This window comes from Papilio polytes, unplaced genomic scaffold, assembly GCF_000836215.1.
Source record: "Papilio polytes unplaced genomic scaffold, Ppol_1.0 DF824135.1, whole genome shotgun sequence".
Classification (NCBI taxonomy): domain Eukaryota; kingdom Metazoa; phylum Arthropoda; class Insecta; order Lepidoptera; family Papilionidae; genus Papilio; species Papilio polytes.
In genome coordinates, this window is record NW_013525069.1 from 2,207,129 (window position 1) to 2,228,746 (window position 21,618).

General features: G+C 32.2%; 1 protein-coding gene across 3 annotated transcripts in view; it reads left to right on the forward strand.

Moving 5' to 3' along the window:
* Window positions 1–21,618, forward strand: part of LOC106099364 (probable aquaporin NIP4-2) — a 53,200-nt gene that overhangs the window by 24,823 nt on the left and 6,759 nt on the right. The window lies entirely within an intron of this gene.

A 21,618-nucleotide genomic window follows, 5' to 3' on the forward strand; every position in this document is an offset into this window, starting at 1 on the left:
AGAATAGGAATAAATATGTGTTATTTTTATGAATTCTTTGCAATTTTTTTGTAACGTAATATATTTTTAAATTTCCCACAAAATGTGTAAAAAGTACTAAGTATTTATTTATCTTAAGGTAATCCTATAATGAGCGAAATCTTAAAACTTGTCAAAACTGATAAACTTTTCAAAAAGTTATTTTCTTTCGAAGGAATTTGGAACCGACCATAAATCATGACGACGAAAAATTATATGTTAAATTTTCAAATAAAATCCAAGAGTACACAATATTGTTATAAATAACGTAAACTAAACGAAAAACGCCTACACGTAAATCCACATATTTTATTCTCCCAGCTCATGTTTACGAAATTTTATATCAAGTATTCATAATGTTACACATTTTTATTAGAGAATGATATTTACTTATGTTTTGTGTACTTATTCTGTTCCAAATTAAATAGACTTATTTATTAGGTACTAGCTTTTGCCTGCGACTCCGTCCGCGTGGAGTTAAAAAAGTGAGTAGCCTATGTGTTCTTTCATATTATCCTCTACATCTATACCAAATTTCACCGAAAACCGTTGAGCCGTTTAGGCTACAAACTCTCACAAACTTCCATCTGAACTCTCACATTTATTATATTATTATGATGTAATTATTTTGCAATTATATCAACTAATACGGAAAAATAGTTCCCGCACAAAAACGAGTATTACAAGCAATTTCTTGTGCTAATTCCTTTGTATTAAGTTCGCAATGTTCTCTAAGAAGGCGCAGATTAATAAATAGTGTTCTCCGGCACTTGGACGCTACGCTCTATCAGTTAATTATGACGTCACAAGCCTCCCTTTGCTCTTTTGTCTTTGCTACAATATTATACGAAACAATGTTTTATATGAAATTGGTTTTTATATTTTACTTTCTAGATTTTTCTCTACTCTACTCTTGTTCAACATAATTGTTTAAGTCAGTTATTACTCATTGTACTAAAATAAATAGAAAGGTAATTTAAAAATAAGTTAAGCTAATAAGCTCGTAGTAAAGTTTTTCAGATTTCACCGCAACTGTTGTAAAGAAGGAAGGAAGGAACGTCTAGGCTCCTTTTGGAATTATTGTCCAAAAAATCACTCGATAAGGAATTATGGAGTAGGCAATGCTTTTAACTGTAAAACAATGTGGTTTGCTAAAAACAAACCACTATACTGCGTGTTTCAAATTAGAGCACTTGCGTGTACAATCATAATGAAACTTCACGTTGGACTATTTTCGGAGACTTAAACGAGGTATAAAGAACGCGTGAATGAGCCAACGTGAAAGGAACGCGAGTGAAAGGACGTCACAGAGACTGCCCTGGGATGCATCCTACTTTCCTGCCAGCCTGACATATTTCCAGTTTCTCAGAAAAGTAAGCCACGTCCGCTCTATGCAGTTCTTAATTTCCTTTTCAACGGACTTCAACAGCACTTCATTATGATTGAACTTGTGACCTATTCATCTAATGGACTAATTATCCATTCCTGTGATACTTTTTGTCAAGAACTCCGAACGTTATTAAAAATAAACTTAGTAAGCAGCATGTTTGTCCGTCCAGAGTATAGGTCTGTGCAAAATTTCATCAATATCTTTTGAGCTATTTTGGATATAATTTTGTTTTGGATTTGTATTCCCGTCCGACATTCTATTTGCACGTAGTTTGTACTATTAAGTAGGTAATTAATTATTCTAAATTAAGCATTTCATATTCACAAGAGATATACAAAGGTATTTTACATGTACGAGTGTACTAATTCGTAAAGCGTCTTGCCGCAAACAGAGGTCGCATGACTCTGACATTCCGAAGCAGTGTTATTAATGTACAACTGCGGCTCACACATCAAAGACAAGATGATCAATTACTGCCTATTTGCCGCATTGTCAATCGCTTTTGAGGTTACAGTGATAGGAATTGTAAACTTCCTGTATTAAAAGATATTTTCTCCTGTAAAATCATATCATACTAAGATTATAAATGCGAAAGCTAGTAGAACTATAAATTGTGAAAATACGAAGTACCATATCGACTGTGACCTAAACCAATCTATACGACAATCTGTGATTGTGTTTACGAACTCACAGGGAATCGTTAGAGAAACAAATCAAACGGTATTAAAGAATTCAATTCATATGTTATCTATAGAAGAGAATCAATTAAACTTATAATTACTCAAATTACTTATTTTTATGGGTCATTATGTTAAATTAAATAAATACACATACTCTTAGTCAACTGAAACCACTTGTTTCACACCCATCAGAGGTCCTTTATTAGTGGAACACTTTAGGAGCCGAACTAGCTTAACAAAGAGCTGCATCTATAATGGTTCATTGATTTTATCGTCACAAAGCAGAGAATGGTTACAGCGTTCTATTCAACATCAGTGAAGCTAGCCCCAGTTATGTAATTGCTTGTCCACAATGTAACTACGCCAGTATCTAGCTCGGCCAAGTCTCACGTCCCACGTAGAGCTATGAACAGTCTTAATTAGTAGATTTAATCAGTCACTATTCCAACAGACTATGATGTTTTACGTTTATTTTGATAAAAAATTAGAGTATTTCCGGGAACAGATTAAAAGTAACATGGCTATTTATATTTTATTATTATATTATTCCACAAGAGGATTTCAATCTATGTCAAAAAACGGCTATAAATCATAAGTGTAATGTAATTTTGTAACAATTTTGTTATTAAGGTGAATTAGCGTAATCATAAATATGATCAAAATTAAAATACAATTAATAACATATAGAATGCATTTTGCAATCGTAACCACAGATTATCACAGTAATAGATAATTCAAATACTAAAATTGCCTCGTAATATACAGAGTACATAATCAGGCATATTGCATCAAATTAACACAAATTTAGCTAATGAATGACAAACAAAATTACTTCCGCTCTATTGTCATAAATTATTTGTATTATTGTTTCTATCGAACAAACGTATAATCAATTATTTCCGAATTGAACTATTATCTAAGACAAATAATGTTATAATTGTAGCAAACAGGAAGTTGTAAGTTTACGCTTAACGTTCTAATAAAGATATATTATTCTTGTGTTTTAAAGGTCAAATATTCAATTCAATTATTTACCAGCTATAGTTTTTACGCTATAGATTAGAGATTCGTTAGATATTACACTTTTCATTTTATTATAAGGTGGCAAACAGGCAAGCGGTCACCTGAATTCGCCAAAATAATGTAACAACCGCTGTCCATACTCATCCGTCATTCCAGATGCATTGCCTACTCTTAGTGGACAGAGCAGGGGACCGAAAGTAGATATTTCACTTTACCAAATCGTCTTCAATCAAATGCAAGGGAACAAAAATTAGGCCTACAGCACACACAATGATATTTCTCAAAACGTACATCATAAAATATTCATTAACAACTCGATAAATACAATGATCAAAAATCAAAATTCTAATAAGAATCAAATTCTATAATTTACAAATTCATTTATTATTCACCGAACAATAAAATGAATTAAAACAACGCAATTGTTACACATCGTAAAGCCGGGGGTAGGAAGGTTCGAAGTACGAGTTAATTAACACTGCGGTTAACAAATTCGTCCTCCGTAGATACAGCGCGCTGATGTGTGCATAAGCCAGGCGCAAGCCAAGCGTAACCCATGTGCAAGCCAAACGCAAGCCAGTGTTTGCACTAGACAAGTATTTACGAGACGCTTCCTCTGCGGTGTGCACTTTACATCTGATACAAGTTCAACTAAGTGGTAAATAAAGTTCACTGAGCAAAATTAAGTGTTTGCTTGCTAACATATCTTTTTTATTAAAAACATTTATAATAAGTATTTATTTGAGCTATTTAATTTCTATTTAGTTTGAAATATTACGCTAGAATTAAAGGAAAATCACTATTGTTCTTTTAAATTTTTTCTACACTTTAAATTGAAAAAAAAAGTTAATTTTTCGAAGTATATTGAATCTGGAACCCCATATTATCGTCAGCAATCGCAGTCTCTTATGTCGTTGCCTCGTTGGCAACGCCTTTATTCCATCAATTTTGTGCCGATCCTTTTTTGTCTACACAGCTGTCCCACAAGCAACCAGCATCTTATTTCTATAGGACTGTAATAGATATAGACTCCTCTATTATAAAAGCAATATCCCATACAAAATTTACTATTGACGTTTAAAAATATTCGCATCTGCATTCGGTAATTAGTTGCTAAGGTAGACAATGTACAATTCTCTCAGTAAAACTTACACTAAAGTAAGTTTAACTAATCATTAAATGATTCTTAGTGCGGTAGTTAATTTATTATTACTTATACGAGTAACATTTTAACCACGTAATAATCGAGGACACAATAATTTGCGGGACAACAAAATATGAAATATTAAATTGTTTACGAGCCATAAAATGGATGGACACATATGAAGTTAATTGTCATTTTTGCTAAGCTTATATAAATTGATGATTGAGGATGACTAGCCCTTTGTTGCCCTGTCCTCTCCCATGAACCCTTGGAAAGGGTCAATAACACTACGAGGAAGGGTTATTTGTTCGCGTACTCCATGTTCACAAAGGGCAGTTATAAAGTGTTCAGTGAATAAAGAGTTTAATTCCGAAAGTCATGGGTTCCTTACTTATTTAATCTTATTAAATCTGAATCTAAACGTCTTTTAACAAATATTTTAGTAACCATAATTTCTTCCTAAAATCTGCAATTGGTTAATTATAAAGACAGTCGTTCAGACCGTAATAAATCAAGTAATAACCAAAGTAACTTAACAACTCTACTTACCTAAGCTCGATCAATTTCCGCTCACAGTATTTCCAAAGGCTTCCCTTCCGTTCGGAGCTTTATTTAAACGGAGCATCGACTTGGTAACTTTTTGTCTCGCTCTAAATTTATCCGGAATGTTGAAAAGGTCATCAGCTGCTAAGTTTTTAGCAAAAAATCGTGGTAAAAACATTTTTTGAAGAGGGTGCCGCGTACGTAATTAGGGGATTATGGTTGGCCCCGTTCTGACTGTACTGTCATTGGGTATCTTGGCTCGTAAACTTGTAATTTTCATTCTTAAAGTTATTCTGAGAAACTTCGGATAGAAAATTAATAATCCTCGGTCATATTTTTGTACAAAAAAGGTGGTTGGTTTAGGATTTTTTTGTAATTTTGGGTACAGCTATGAGCCGAGTTATTTTGTGATATCCAATTTCATTTTTTGTATTTTATATGTAATGTTGATTGATCTTAACTTTACATTCTACTTTTAGTTTTTTTTTAGTATACTTCCTAGATTAAAGATCTAGTTATAGTAATACTTTAACACTAAAGTTGTAGAATAAATCAATATCTAGATAACGATCCGTATCTATCTCATCATTCGAAACCCTTTTGTTAGATTACCCTTGAAGAGATTTAGACTAAGTCGCAAAGTACTTTAAGAACACAATACATATAAGTGGTCGTTATTTATGTTGAAGGTATTAGTAATATTATTTATTTATTCGTTGTTATTTAATAAACTTCATTAACATTTTGAAGCGAAATTCATTCGAGTAGAAGTAATATCGATGGATTTAATAATGACCTACGCAAATTTATGCCGCCTTGATTCCCATACTACTACATTATTCATTTCATGAATTGCGAACGAACTATTTTCGTCTCTATTTTGCTACCTATTTACATTATCGGATACGTAATTTAAATTATAAGAAGTCGAATAACACTTTAGGAGATTGACAATCATGAATTACCTAAGCACATGTATATAAAATTCTCTGTGAATAAGGCCAAATTTTGATTAATAATCCGACGCTAGAGTTGGCACTTCGCGTAGAATATTGTTCTTGTTGTCGACGCGCCAATTCAAGTTCTGCCATCCAAGTTTACATGTCACATATAAAACAGAATACGGGTGCATATGAGTTAATATTTTTCCATGGTTCTAAAAGCCATGCATTTGCACAGTCAAAACAAAGCACACGTTTATAAATAAATAACTAAAACGAAATACGAGTTTTATGAATGTTTCAGCAATTTTATAACGAGAGTATAAAGTCTGTTTTTAGTTTGTTAAAATCAATGTTTTAATTTAAATTTGCTGCCGGTTTCAGGACGTGCCTGAAATGTGTAATGCCTACGGAAACACTCGAGTTCATTTTGAGCTATTACGTGCTAGAAACTTTGCATATTAGTGTACATAGTTAACAACGTTGGTTAGTTGTAAATATTCTGCATAAATACAAAGATTTTCTTTGTTCCATCCAAATATTTTTTATGTTATTTATAAATTGTTTCCTTAAGGAACCAATTTCACTAGTGTTGTAGTCTTGCATTGACATTATGACCAGTTAATTATATTTTTATGTAGGTTTCTATTGTTCTAAAAAAATATAGTTATCCCATATTTTCTTTGAGAAAGATACGAGATAGAAATATATTCATGTAAAACCTTGCTTGTACAAAACTAGAAGAATATAAATTTCGACATATTTCGTGTATACTCTCAAGTGATTCATAAGTTCCAACATACAAATAAATCCTTTATCCATAAATTGTTAATATCATGTAAATTTATTTTATCCCAAAATATTGTTATAAATTGTCTTGCTTACGTACCTCGTAAAGTTGCCCGGAGTGTCCCCAGTGTGTCGGGTAGCTGTGACACAAAGAGTATGTAACAGAACGACGCAGGCGAACTCCCGCACGCCCCCTAGTGGGTAATATCGCATAACGGTGCCACTAGGATAATGTACGAAATATTACAACTTAATGAAAAAATAGAAACAATTTACGGTAGTAGTTCTTCATGCTTGTGTAAATAATAATTTTTGGAGCTACTTAAACTGGAGAATTATCCCAAGTGATAAATGCGGAGTGTTCATTATCAAAAGAGGACACTAAAATCTAAAGTAGTTGATTGCTTAAGTAGTTAACAATTTAAAAAAAAATGTAGATAAATATTTATGGTACCTAACTTAGCTAATAAAAAACTTACTCTATTTACACTTTATGTTTGTAAAACTGTGAAACGAAACGATATACTTAAGAAACATATTTCAAGCTAAATCTACGCGATATATTTTCTCTACTGTCAGTTCCAACCCACAGCTACTTACACTCAAATGATAAATAAAACGCGGGCACTTCGCGCCTGTCTCCAGACAATAGTGCTAGTTTTACACGAAGACAGAACAGGAGACATTGCAGCACACTATCGAGACACACTTCAATATTTTTGTATTTAAATATTAATAAATAAATGTATTTAAATATTGTCTACTTAACTAATTCTGAAAAACAAATCGTACAATCCGGGCATATTAAATTGCATTTCACCCGGATATGCTTAGAGCAGACGCAAACGATACACGCAGGTAATGACATTACATCCGTGTGCCCGGACAATAATCCGGTTGCCAAGTGATCCGTATATATCCGTTTACGACCGGCTTGAATTTAGCCGCACACGTATTTAGCGTTGCGAATTGTGAATGTCATTGTTGGATAATAAATTAATGTTTACGTTAAATGATTAATGAATTTCAATGTATTAACGGATTAAAATGTTTCGAATATATTTTGTAGTACAGATTTGCATAAGGAAAGTAAAATTACATTAATAGCTTCATAAATGCCAAAGTTTAGATGGATGGATGGATGTTTGTTAGAGTTTGGCGCCTAAATGGCTGAACGAGATCGAGATCCGATGAATTGTAGCATAGATGTAGAGCATAATCTAAAAGAATTAGAATAGAATTAAAAAAAAAAAACAAAAAGCTATGAGGCTTTTTGTTTTTTTTTTTTAATTCTACGTGGACGGAGTCGCGAATAAAAGCTAGTTTTACCATAAATGACTTTTTTTATTATCAAAATTTATAGACAATTTAAATGTAAAACATAAATCTGCTTTGCCTAACCTCTGTAGGTTAAAAGATCGCGAAAAAGCTTTCAGCGAAGTTCAAAGGCATAAATCATTGCCGGCCCTTCACCGCAGCAAAGAGCTAAGCTTTATTATATGACATGAGAGCAACCTTACCATTTTTAATTAATTAATCAACTTTTGACGAAAAAAGAGTACCTAATATTTTTAGAAAATATTTTACTCTGAGAGAACTTGAAGCACAAGAAAGCCAATGGAAGCCTTTAAAGAGTTTCTACAGCGTTATTATATTTCCTGTAAAAATATAACGGTAGAAAATTCCAATATTTCATTATAAACTATTACAAAAAAAAAACATATAGACGAATTGAGTACCTCCTTCTTTTAAGAAGTCAGTTAAAAATATAATACAAAACAAATGAGCCTCCTTTTAACTGATTTCCCAAAAGAAAGATCTTCGTCTATTGTTTTTGTACATTTCATTCGTGCCAATGTTGCAAAAATACCGTTGTATTCGATGTTTTAATATTGTTTTTATAATAAGACTTTCCATACAAATCTTCCTATTATTGGTACTAGTTTAACGTATCCGTTTGTTTCCTTTATTCGACCTTTTTTTATAAAGCCAGTAATCTTTCTCTCCAGCCATTTAATATTTATGCAAGACGTGCGATGCCTTTCTATTGTGTTAGACTTTGTCTTCAGTGAAACCTTGCTATAATGATGAGACGGATAAAAATGTTTATACGTAATGCGTTAAAGTAAAGTTAAGAGATAATCTTTTGTGGCTTAATTTTAGTCCCGATTTCCCCTTCATATGCGTCTTCTTCACCGTCAAATCTACTTTTTCTTCACATCCAAATTCAAGGGTAGAAACCCTTTTCTTAAAAGGTAAGGATGGGAAGGAAAAGTGGACTGGAGTGAAGGAGACGCATCAGAAGGAGTATCCTCTTTATGTGCGTCTCCTCCTCTGTCGAATAGGGTATGCAAGGAACCTGAAATTGCGGATGGCTATGGGCAACGGTCGCTTCGTCTTTTTGTCTAATTCAGATGGCAACTCGCTCGTTTGCCACCTTATAGTATAAAAACCGCAATTTTTACTTATAAATGAAGTAGTTATTATCTTAGTTACTGTTGTAAAAATTTAATCAAGTTTACTTAAATATGGATTAGCCCTATCTAAACAAATCTATAAAAGACAGTATAATTCCCTAATTATTCTTAAAAAAAACACAATATGTTTTAATTTAAATATTAAGGTTACTTTAATGCAATCGCAACATATTCCACCCCCTTTAGTTTCTTTGATAATTTCAATGTTAGAGTAGAAAAGTTTGTATTCGAAGGCTTATTTTTCTACATTCCTTCATAGCTCAGACTGAAATAAACCGTAACAGTTTCTACTGGAACAAACTCGCGATTGAATTCCGCCTCTGTGAACGCACACGACAGCGCCCTCTAGCGATGCGCTCTACATCTCGTATTCTTTTTATACAAATAGATTAGTTCGATTTAGGTTAGGATATAGTATAAAAATCGTTCTTCTATGTAATTACAATTGTAAATTAATAACGAATTCTTGTAATTCAATACCAAGTTTTTGTAATGCACAAAAGATTCTTAACTAAAATAATTTAATCAAATTACAAATTATTAAATTATTTGGAGAACTGACCGCCAACCTTCGCTAGTCGGAGAGGCAACATAAGAAGAAGAAGAATCGGATTATAGCATTGGTAATTGTATTACAAGGAACGTAATACCTTGTTACAATTCGATCGCTGTTGTAAATCCTGAAATAATGCATTCAAAACTTAACTACCTTCATTTATTGGAATTCAATTGGAACGCTATTGTAAATGTCCAATAGGTTTAAATAAAAATTCACTATAATAGACAAAGGATTTCCGTGAACATTGTCAGATCCTCTTCGGAAAATATTTTTCCTTTGTGAAAATTTCCTTATTTATTACACTGTTATGAATTGCAGTCCCATACTAAATTATCAACATAATTCGATAAAACCATTAAATCGATCTTGATTGCTCTCGACCGAATAAGGCGATTTTTTGCTAACATTATTAGACAATTAATTAATCAAAAGTTGACCGCTAAGACCGCCCAGACTTTTCTACAGGATGTTTCAATTATTCCGCTTCAACATTTCAAGGGTCATTACGCCCGCATACAAGATCGTCCTGATTTGAAGGACGGCCTTAAGGGAGATGCTACATGGGGGCGCTGCGTCTGAACTACGCAGTCTGTGTCATCACGCTAACAACGTGGCTATGGTTTGAAACAATTAAAAACAAATGTCAGTGTTTTTTTTTTTAATTTTAACTTAACTTAACTTTTAAAAAATAGAGTTATCGATACGTTTTAAAATAGGATTTGACAGAGAAAAGGCACGGTTACATTCTGTTTTCGTTAGCCTGTTGTGTTTTATGAAATTGTTTTCCATTGTTCGCGGAACTCATTAAGCCGGACCAGCGAAGCGTAAAGCTGATCCTCTCGATTAATAATAATGTGATGGAGATAACTTTAATTCTATTAAATACGTTAAAATGTTTGTTACTGGCTGAATATCAAATGAGATTACAAGTTAAAAAAAAAACAAATGTCAAACTAATGGATTGTCAAAGAGTATGAAAGTTTGAAAACTATAGGTTTGTAAACGATTTTTTTATCATAGAGTAGCAATGACAAACTGATAATGATTTAACATTAAATTAAAAAAATATTGTATACACAGATTCATAATAAAATTATCAATACTGCTTACATTAACAGACAATGTCGATTGTACATTACCGAGAGAAATCTTAAAACACAAACAATTAAAAGAGAGTTAAATTAAAACGAATTGAGTCATAACAAAACATTGGAGCGGTCTGAATGGAAACCTCGACAGATGAGCTTCAATTGAAACAAAACAAGCTCTTCAATCAATCCACATTCAATAAATATAAATGTAATTGGAAACCTTTACTTTATATGCTAGAAACGTTTGTTAAATACTTTTTAATAACTATATGAAATTTAAATGTGAATGTTTGGATAGCTGGATGGATGTTAGAGACATTAACTGTTGATGAAATCGCGGGCAACAGCTAGTATTTATATTTCATAAAATGTATGAAATAACAATAATGAAATCTGAAACTCGACTGTGTTCAATATCGTAATAATATGCTGCTATGCTTTAATATTGGATAATAATTTACTTTCGTATGTTAACTTAGCTAGAGTTTAACTTAACAATGGCTAAGTTTTAATGGTGCTTCACGTTAGACCACCTCAAACTATTAACTACGAAACTATTGTAAATTAAACCGCTTTGGTCATTGTATTGAGTGCAACTTGTTGAAGATATGTTTTATATCGTATATGAATTTATGTGCGAGTAAATGTTTGTTTGATTGAAATGTTTAAATGTTGTTTTGTTTGTTTGAAGTTTGAAAATTGAAATGTGTGATTAGAATTGCATTATACTAAGAATTTTTATCTAAACAATAAAAAAGATTATAAAGAAGCTAGGTCTTATAACACATCTATTTTATAATTTAAAACGAAAAAGTGAAATAGCCTTCACATTTTGTACATAAAAAGAAGAGAAAATACTGAAAATACTTCAGGATTTAAATGAAAATGTCAAAGATAGAGACATTGAAATTAAAAGGTCGGCCGGCACTTCTCCGGGTCAGCGCGTCCACCTCCCACCTTCCACCTGCGATACTGCGACGCTATTTTACTCCTCTTCAGTAAAAGCTTAAATTAAAAATATTTAAAATTTTTGAGCTAAATATTTAGTAATTTTTAAAGTAGCTCTTAAAGAAGGACTTGGTTGTTAATCTGTATATTAACTTCTTCATTTCTCAAGTCCATTCTGTGTTTCAATGTTCTTTTAATCTATGATCATTACGTCCATTATAATTATATTTAATAGGGATCTAGATAACGGAGGTCTATAACGTGGTCGATCTTCTAGGTTAAAATAGCACTGCGTTTGTGGAAAGAATATGGCTGTCTTTGTTTTTTTTTAAGGGAATAGAATATTATACTTTTTTTATTAAGATGTCTCTAAATGTTGCACTTCTCGGTAACTTTGATACGAACCACCGATCGATTAAAACTTTTCATCCTTAGAACTTGTTACATGAAAGTGTTTTCGCTAATGGAATCTGTTACGAACGAGTTAACTTTACTGAGAATTAGAAACTTTGACTGCTCCGACTTTTGTAACAAGTTTTTCTACAAAAAAGAACACTTAAAATTCAATCGAAGACTTGTCAAAGGGTTTGAGCACTATAAAAATTGTTTAGGCCATTTATCTTACAAATAATTTAAATGTGAAAGTCTAGATGGATGTTTGTTAGAATTATGTCTAAAACGACTCAGTGGATTTTGATGAAATTTGCCATACATGTAGTACATAGGCTGGAAGAACACATAGGCTACTAATTTTTTTTTAATTCCGCGCAGCCGGATTCACAAACAAAAGCTAGTCTAGATATAAATGACTTTGTAATGCGACTTTCTCATATTTAAAAATAATCATAAAAACAATAATGTTAACTATAGTAAACTGTATTTGTAACAGTATTCTACATATTTGCAGTTTGCTTAGTTGTCCCACTCGCACATCATTCAATCAGAGTCAGAGTTTGAAGTGATCGAATCGAAATGCAAATTCGAACATATATAAATATAATGACTGGAATAAACACGAACTCAATAATAGACAAAAGATAATAGATAGTAAAACAGACATAAATAACAATGAAATACTATTTTCGATATTTAACTGCGAATATTTCGCAGTCGGTTTAAAAATTAATCTTATTCATATATTTTTATCTTTTACTTCAACGAATAAATGTTATCAATAAATTATGCCAATGCGAGATCTCTGAACAATAGCTAGCAATTTTCGATCCCAGTCCACTAAATCACATCGCACGCAAATAGCACCATATGTGACTAACATCCGCGCCCAACTACCCAGCTAATGCGCGCACAGACATTCGCAATAAAACACATATCAACCACAATAAACGCCCAAACCTAAAGTACGCACATTTCTATAAAAAATAACAAAAGAATAAACTATTTTGTACGTTAACTCAAGGAAATAGAGCTTAAAATAAGTTGTAATGTATATCTGTCATGAAATAACAATCATTGATATTATTTATGAGTATTGTGTGGAGAGGACATGTGCCGAAAAGGGTTAACGACCGACCGGACGGGTTAAAACACTTTTGTTTACTCTATCTTTTATTAAACAAAGGGCAAAGGGCAACAAGTTCGCGCCCGACACCCGCTGTTATTTCGCCGCACGCGGTTTGCGAAAACGGTATTAATGTCAAAAAATATTTGACATCTTCATATGAAGGGTTGCAATTGAATTGTTTTGGGTAACGATTCTTTCCTTAGCCGTAATAATGACTATAGCATGGAACTTTATATTGCTTATTATTTTTGTTTGCAAATTTTTCTTCAGGATTATTATTATAACTCATAACTATTGGGAATTTCATAATTATCTAGACAATACAAATAAACTATTAATAAAAATTTACTGTTAATCTTTTTCGTAACTATTTCTTAGTATTATTTTTTGAATAAAAAATTAAATTTCACATTCTAATTCCTTTTACATTATCACCGTAACAACATAGGCGGGCGCTATTTCAAGGATCGTTTTGTATTATATCTCCAATAACAATCTTTCAATTCTATCGCCTAGACAACAAAGTTGATAATTCAATACTTCGAGTAAACCCCGAAATCCAAGTGGTTCTTTATTACAATTGAAATTTAGAAAGGGATTTTGATATCCACTCGAATGTGTTTTTTAACAAATGTCGCGGTAGATTATCTGTGGCATAAAACGTTGTCTGTGGCGGGCTGCAGCGGGGAGCCGCCATATTGGGCCACTTTAAACATGGCGCCGTAAATTAAATGTAATTGTTCACTTGTATCAAATAGGGGTCGATTTAATGGGGTTTATTTCGTTTTGTTAATTCAATCTTGGCTATAAATTTTAATATTCCGTGTAAATTTATATTTTGTTATCCATTCATTCCATATAAATGTTTGTTTTGTATAACTTGCGTTTTAAAATTATTCTCTAGAAAGAGAATAACCAATATAACTCAAACGTAAATAAATAAGAAATATAATAAAACTAAATTAATGAAAATCCAAAAACTTTACATTTGCAAAATGATTTTTTTATTTCGAAACGTGTTTTCTCAAGAAGAACGTAAATATTCTGTTACATGTTGATGCGACAGGTTTGAATTTGTAAGAGTAAATAAAGTAACATTGCCTTGCAAAATCTCGACAGAATTGAGTCATAAATAATTTATTTCACTATCTCATAATCTTCTATTTGTTTTTGTTTTTCGTTCAATAACTTTCAAGGTTGTCCTCTTGTTATTTAATTCAAACCACGAAGTTCATGTTACAGTCGGTATCAGCATTTATAAGCGTAATATTGTAATTGTAAAGAAATTTTTATAATATTAGACTAAGATTATTTACACTATAATACATAATAAGTATATGTTCTTATTATTTTTACACTATATCCTGCGATACTTACCAGATTAGGGCCCTGTCCCACAATTCTTTAAATAGTCAGATAACAATCCAACGTATAATGTGATGGAAGTATTGAATTTTTGTACTTTATCTGACAGTAACGTCACTTTAAGCTATCTGAGCCTCTATCAGCCAGTGGTGGGAAAGTGTTAATTACTTGCGCAAACATCAAAATTGTCGAATATTTGAAGTTACAAGTTTATACATCGTCGATATAATTTTACGGCAGCTTTAGTGTAAGTTGTAAGTGCTATGTAAAGTTTTTAACGGGCTTAAGCGCTTGTAACTTTTCTGAACAGTTAATACACTTTATGTCGGAAGATTACCTTATTTGACGGTAAGAAGTTATCTGTTCAAAGTTCATTATGTATTTTTTAGTCTAAAATGTAACAAACTCATTCTGTGTCGCACGGATAACGACAAATTATTCACATGAAATAGATTATATAAAAAATACAATATCCATTGATAATATTTTATACATAAAATTACGTTATCTAATGTGATTGTTTTTCACTAAATATTATTTTATCAAACATATTTTTTAAAAATAATGCTCCATAAAAAGGCGCGTGCTAATAGGATTATTGTTCTCGCCCCCGCCCTCTTTCAGACGATTAAAAAAACTAAGCCAGTCACGACATAAGGTGTCAATGTTCGCCAATTTACTGACCATTGATAAAACACGCATAAAAGATGCCCCCAAAATGTCCGCGTCACAAGCCCACTTGACCCTAACGCGCATAAATTATGCATAATCATCCACAGATAATAAACCAACGAATTTGTCTATGGACAACCAATGACACTTCGTACTTTACGCCGGATTATTTTCCATTTTAGTATATTGAGATGTGTTATACTCCATACTAATATTATAAAGAAAAAAACTTTGTTTGATTGTAATGAATAGGCTTAAAAACTACTGGGCCGATTTTAAAAATTCTTTCACCGTTAGAAAGGTAATTTGTCTGTGAGTTACATAGGCTATAATTTGCAATGTTTTTTTTAATTCCACGCAGCCGGACTCGCGGCCAAAAGCTAGTATGAAATAAATTACGGAAATGATTTAACGTTAAAGTTAAATTTACAGAACGTATTTCTTATATTTAAGAACTTTTCTATGAAAGGAGTATGTAAGTACACAGAAAAGTAACGAAAATTGAATTACATATATTCTGCTCAACCCTTGTCAAACTGTTGACGTTAATTCTTGCATTTTCGAGAAGATATTTGGTATAACACAGCATTAAAATTACATTATCTTATTTTATTTAATGGTCACAATAATTCAAAGCTTATAAAAACACTTGAATTATTACTACGTACTAAAATTACATAAATAATGAGTAAGTAAAAAATGCACACTTTTGCTTTAATCGAAATTTGTTAGTAAACAAATTGAAGCTTGATTTAGTAGATAATAAAAAAGCTGCATTTTACGCTTATCTCAAATCATCATTTGTTGCAAAATAGATCTGTAAAAAAGAGCATTTGCGGCAAACTAATACGAACATGTTTGCATTCACACGATGAGATTCATTCCAACTTCGGGGCAGTAATCTGCTAACAAAGAGTATTAGAGGCGATGTTAGAAATTTGTTTATCTAATGAGCTTGCTTAGATTGTATCTAACGCAGGTGCAAACTGTATACGTACTGTGTACAAAACATTACATTGTTAAAACACATTCATGAATACGTATTTAAATATATTTAGCATAATGTTATACTAACGTTTTATGTTTAAGTAACGCACGCTTTATATAATTATAACTTTTTAAATATACACTAAGGGACTGTGTTAGTAAACTTTATGACTAAGTACAGCTCAAATATTAGACAAAGCTAAGCTACCTATTATCTAAATTTTCCATATATTTTTACGTAACCAATACCATCTATTGAGATAATGTTAGTCTTTGTTGTAACAATTGATATAGGTTACCGTCTCTTTTATTGAGATTTTGTTCGCTGAATTCTCGAAGAATCAAGGGGTCTTTCGAAAAAATTGAAGAGCAGTGAAATACAACGAGGGTTACGACGAAATAAATTTAATATTCCACTCCAGCTCGGGCATTTTCTATTATGAGAGAAAAGTAGCGATTTATAGACGCTATGGATATTTTTACGAGCGTTTAACTTAAAGAGATTTTTGTTTTATACGCCGGCGTTCTCGCTTCGGGGCAGGACAAGGCATCGCTCGCTGGAGATATTTTTAATGAGTAATTGTACCTTTTGGTAGTCAATTTAAAATTTTATATCTTTACAAAACTAATAGCTGATATTGTACAAAAAGAAATGACTTTAGGAATCATAAAAGAAGTGCTAACTTTGAGTATTATCTTGATAACGCAGTGTACACTGTCTGCATCGACTGCACCAACTTTACTGACCTGTATAACAACGACTCTTCGGCAAAGAATAGCTTCAATTTGAGGAAAAGAAATTGCCCTTCGCCCTACTTTTACACCTAAAACATTCGCAAAAAAATCTTTTGTAACTAAAGTACTACAGAGAATAAATAAATCGACATTTCGCTAACATTGTATATACAGTACGTATTCGATAGTCTATTTGGAATTGTCGTAGAATGTTCCAGAAGAATAAAAAGGCATAATACTTAATAACGTACATTTAGGTTAAAAATAAGGTTACCTATATAACGTGGTCGAGAAACAAAACAAAAGAATTGTCATGATAATGGCAGGTCTTTAATTGTATGCGCACTTCAGCCGCGTGGTGACCCGCATCCCGCTTTTAACAATAATAACCAGATCAAATCCTTACTTATCTGTATAATAACTGTATACTAACTTAACACTGGATTTTCTACTGCCCAGACATTTGTAGAAAAACGTCATCTTGCTTACTCATTGAAAAAAAACAGAGACAGCAACACTTTCTTATACACTTTCGCTTCGCACTTTCTTATACAGCAAAAATATTGTTGTTCGCGTTTTATTTCAATGAAACAAAGTCATTACTTATTATTCCAATATCAAAGCAATATATTCAAAGAGAGATAAAAATAATAGTAAATTCAATTGAAAACTCTATAAGCAATTTTACGTTTTATTAGTACAAATAAAAAGGACAAAAAAGTCTATCAATATGGGAGCAAGGGGTAGGGAAAAGGGACTGTTGAAGCGTTTATACCCATATTCAAAAAGATTGATACTAGATTTTCTACATAAGATCTTCTGATAGTTATTGATAGTCTTACTAATATTATAAATGCGAAGGTTTAGATGGATGGATGTTTATTAGTTTGTAGCCTAAACGGCTGAACGGATCTCGATGAAGTTTGGTATAGATATAGAGCATAGTTTGGAAGAACACAGACGGAATTCTTTTGTTTTTTTTTTATATTCACGGACAGAATCGCGGGCGAAAGGTAGTATTCTAATAAAATTAGGTATGTGACAGACGCTTTCCGTCGTATACCCAAATTAATGGTACTAAATATCTGTTTATTGTGAATTGTTAAAATGATTCTACATGAAATAATCGTAGCAGAGCTCGTAGCATCGTAGCTCTACAAGTCTATCTCAAATACTAGATACAAAACTCGTAGTTGTAAATCTATTCTATAAACAAATTTTATTGCTGTCCAATCAGTTTCTAAGAATTCTTCTTATATTGAAATCGGTACATAATTTGTATTGAATCAACTTAACATACGACTTTAAATATAATTTTTATTCCCAATTGTATTATGTTAATTTAATTTACATTTAAAATAGAGGACACTTCATTAAAAGCACCGCATTTCCATTAAACGGGATATAACGCGATGACGTCATAATTCCGGTCGCAGACACATGCACACGTGTGCGATAACTGAGCGCTTCATTTGAGCGTAAGGGCGTGTACACACTGGAGGAAGTGTAGATCAAAAGTTGAAGGGGATAAGAATATTAGACGAAATTCATTCACCAAGACAAAAATAGGCTCATTTTAATTAAATCGACATTAATTTGAAAACAGAATCGTAACTTAATATATCGAGATTTTAGCATTGTATTTGACAGGTTGTTCTCTAAAATTTAAAAAGTAACAAAAAACATATTCTATGTTATATATCCCTACTAAACGGAAAAAAATCAAGTTAAATTATTACAAAATAGAGCCTACATTACTAACTGAAAACGTAGCTTTTAAATGGTGAAAGAATTTTTAATATCGACCCAGCAGTTTTCGCGTGAATCAAATACATACAAAAATTAAAAAATACAATTTTTTTTTTTTAAATAAAGGTATAGACATAGATGACGCTTGTCAGTAATATAGAAGTAGCAAGATCAACGAAACAAAGAAACTGTTCGTAACTTCAACTTATTAAGTTAACAAATATACTGGAGTGCCAAGATAAACAGCCACCGTAGCCACGAAACAAAATGAAATGTAAATAAATAATTAATTTTGTTAACAAGAAAATAATTCTATTACTGTACTGCGAAATGTTTTTGTTTATGTTCTAGTAAAGAAAATAAACCTAATATTTATACAAGAAAATAACGAAACAAACACAATTTATACTTCAAAATTCCACTGTATTTAAACGGCAGAATACTAAAACGATATCTCAATATGTAACAGCGTTTAAAATTATAAGGTCACGCTAATACTTAAAATACATACATAAGTACATAGCAAAGTGATTTAATTTTCGTTTCAGTATTCAGTAAACGTACGTTGTATTGTAAGTAAATGTTCGTACGCTTTGTTAAGATAAGGTTGATTGATTAAATGCTCTGACATTGATTAAGCCTCGTTAAGAGCACCCCTTTTCAACCGAACATCACAATTGTTAGCGTTTCTTAGGTCACTGACATAAACGACAAATGTTTTTTCCGGCAATCGACAAAATGTAGTCAAGGAATTTAATTTGCATACTACTTAGGATGTAATACAACAGTCACTATATGAGCTATAATTTACCACATAATGTGCCAGCTGATATTCTAGGATAGTCTAGATCTATAGGCAGGTATTATTATTATGGTTTAATTCTAAGTAGATTTGATATCTATCTTACAATTTCCAACTGACCCCTTCCTCCTTTAATATAATTAGTTTTTCAAATTAGTTTGCAAATAAATGTAGCTACTGTACAATATTTCTTACCAGCGTCAAGGGGATATGCAATTTACTACTGTTATCTCCTTTGGTTATTTGCAGTATTGCTATGTCCAGTACTTTATGTCGACTTGGATTAACTGCAGGGAGTCGTGCCAAGTGACCACAACACCGCTTTGGACATCAGTGATTTGAGCTTCGCTAATGAACGACTTCGGCATAAATGATGCTTTTTATCTCGTACTCTTTACGCACACATACCATCTTTCCGGCACAGGGTTTAAAAACAAATAGTTTTATTATTTTACTACTGTTACTAATTCCAATCCAATTTTACTGGCATATAGCTTCAGTAAAAGGCTGCGGTATGTTGCATTTTTGTCGCATTGTAACACTAAAATGGCGGCTTGTCAATGGTTGCTAGTCGTAAATAAACTGTGCTACATATATTTTCGATAAAAAATCCTTATGTTAAAAAAACAATGGATTCAAATGTGCCCTGTATTAAACTGCATCATTTATTTATGTAACGTGACTTTTGTTTGTCGTTTTATTATCAATTGCTTGAAATAACAAAAAAACACATTGTGCCCTGTTTTCCTTCCTCCTTCACTTCTTAATTTTTTTTTCTTTACTTGTAATGTAAACTCCTTGATAAAGTAATGTAGTATTTTCTCTTATCGTAAATGGTAAATTCTCTTTCTTTAACAACTAATGAGGCATGTTCTCAGGGATTCAAACAACTCGACCTACTTAATGCTTTTATTCTGAATTTGTACGTCTCCGAGGAATAGAAACGATATAGCGTATAAGTAAATAATGAACTGTTTTGTAACGAAATATATACAAAGCTAATAATGTTTTATTTGAGAATATTTCTGATTCTGATTTTTACTGTGGTAGAGCCCGCTTTAACATATTCGCACGAATGGACCGGCTCGCCCGGTGAAATACCACGACCACACAGAAAACAGGCTTGAAGTGGAAGCAATTCCGCGTTTCGTCTGATGAGTGTGGTGCCGGAAGCCTAATTTTGGTCCCTTTTCCTTTCCACCTTTTTCTTGAGAGCAAAGGATAGGAAGGAAAAGTGGATTTGACGGTGGGGGAGATGCATAGGAAGGGGAAATGTCCTCTTTATGTGCGTCTCCTCCTCCTTCAAGGGTAGGCAACGCATCTGCAATTGCGGATGTTTATGGGCAGCGGTCGCTTTCCATTTCGGTGGATTTGGGTGGCCGCTTGCTTGTTTGCCACCTTATATTATAAAAATATATATATATAAATGCATTAACGGAGTGTGGCTAAGAAATGAACTTCAATGTTATATAACACAGCGTAGCGTAGCCCTCATGCTACATCAGCGAGAGATAAGATATCCATCTCATTAGGGAGGCACGAATTAGTAGATAAAATGACAACGTAAAACGCGGACAGACAGTTATGCAAATATGTCCTAAAAATAATCGCTTTTTATACAAGAACAGTAAAGGACAAGGGCAACTTTTAAATATCTCTTCTTTAATATAAAAATATATTCAGGGCTAGCTTTACATGCAGACAATGAATATGTATCAATTCTTTAGTCATCAATATTTGTACTTTCAAACAAAATTCATCTTTCTATTTGATTAATTAGATTTTTATCCGAAATAGCCAGATTCTAAGGGTCCATACATAAACAATATAAAAGCTTGGATTAAAAAAGTGAAATTTAAGGAAAAAGCAATAGTAAAATAAAGATTACGCAAACTAAAGTCAGAGCTATCATTTAGTTTCTGTCAGTGTGAGGGAAGCGATAACAAAACAAAACTCACATGGCTCAGTGATTTATTTCTCAATATTGTTAAGGAATATAATACTAAAGAAGAGCATTATTAGTATATTTTTACCTTGGAGCCCTTACGCGATAATCAAGACGATTTAGCCCGTAATCCAATTCATATATCAACGCTTCCGATTGCTTTGCAAAAAGAATTACACCTCTTTACAGTTTAATTAACTTGTCTACCAAACAATCTGCAATTAATTATATATGGTCT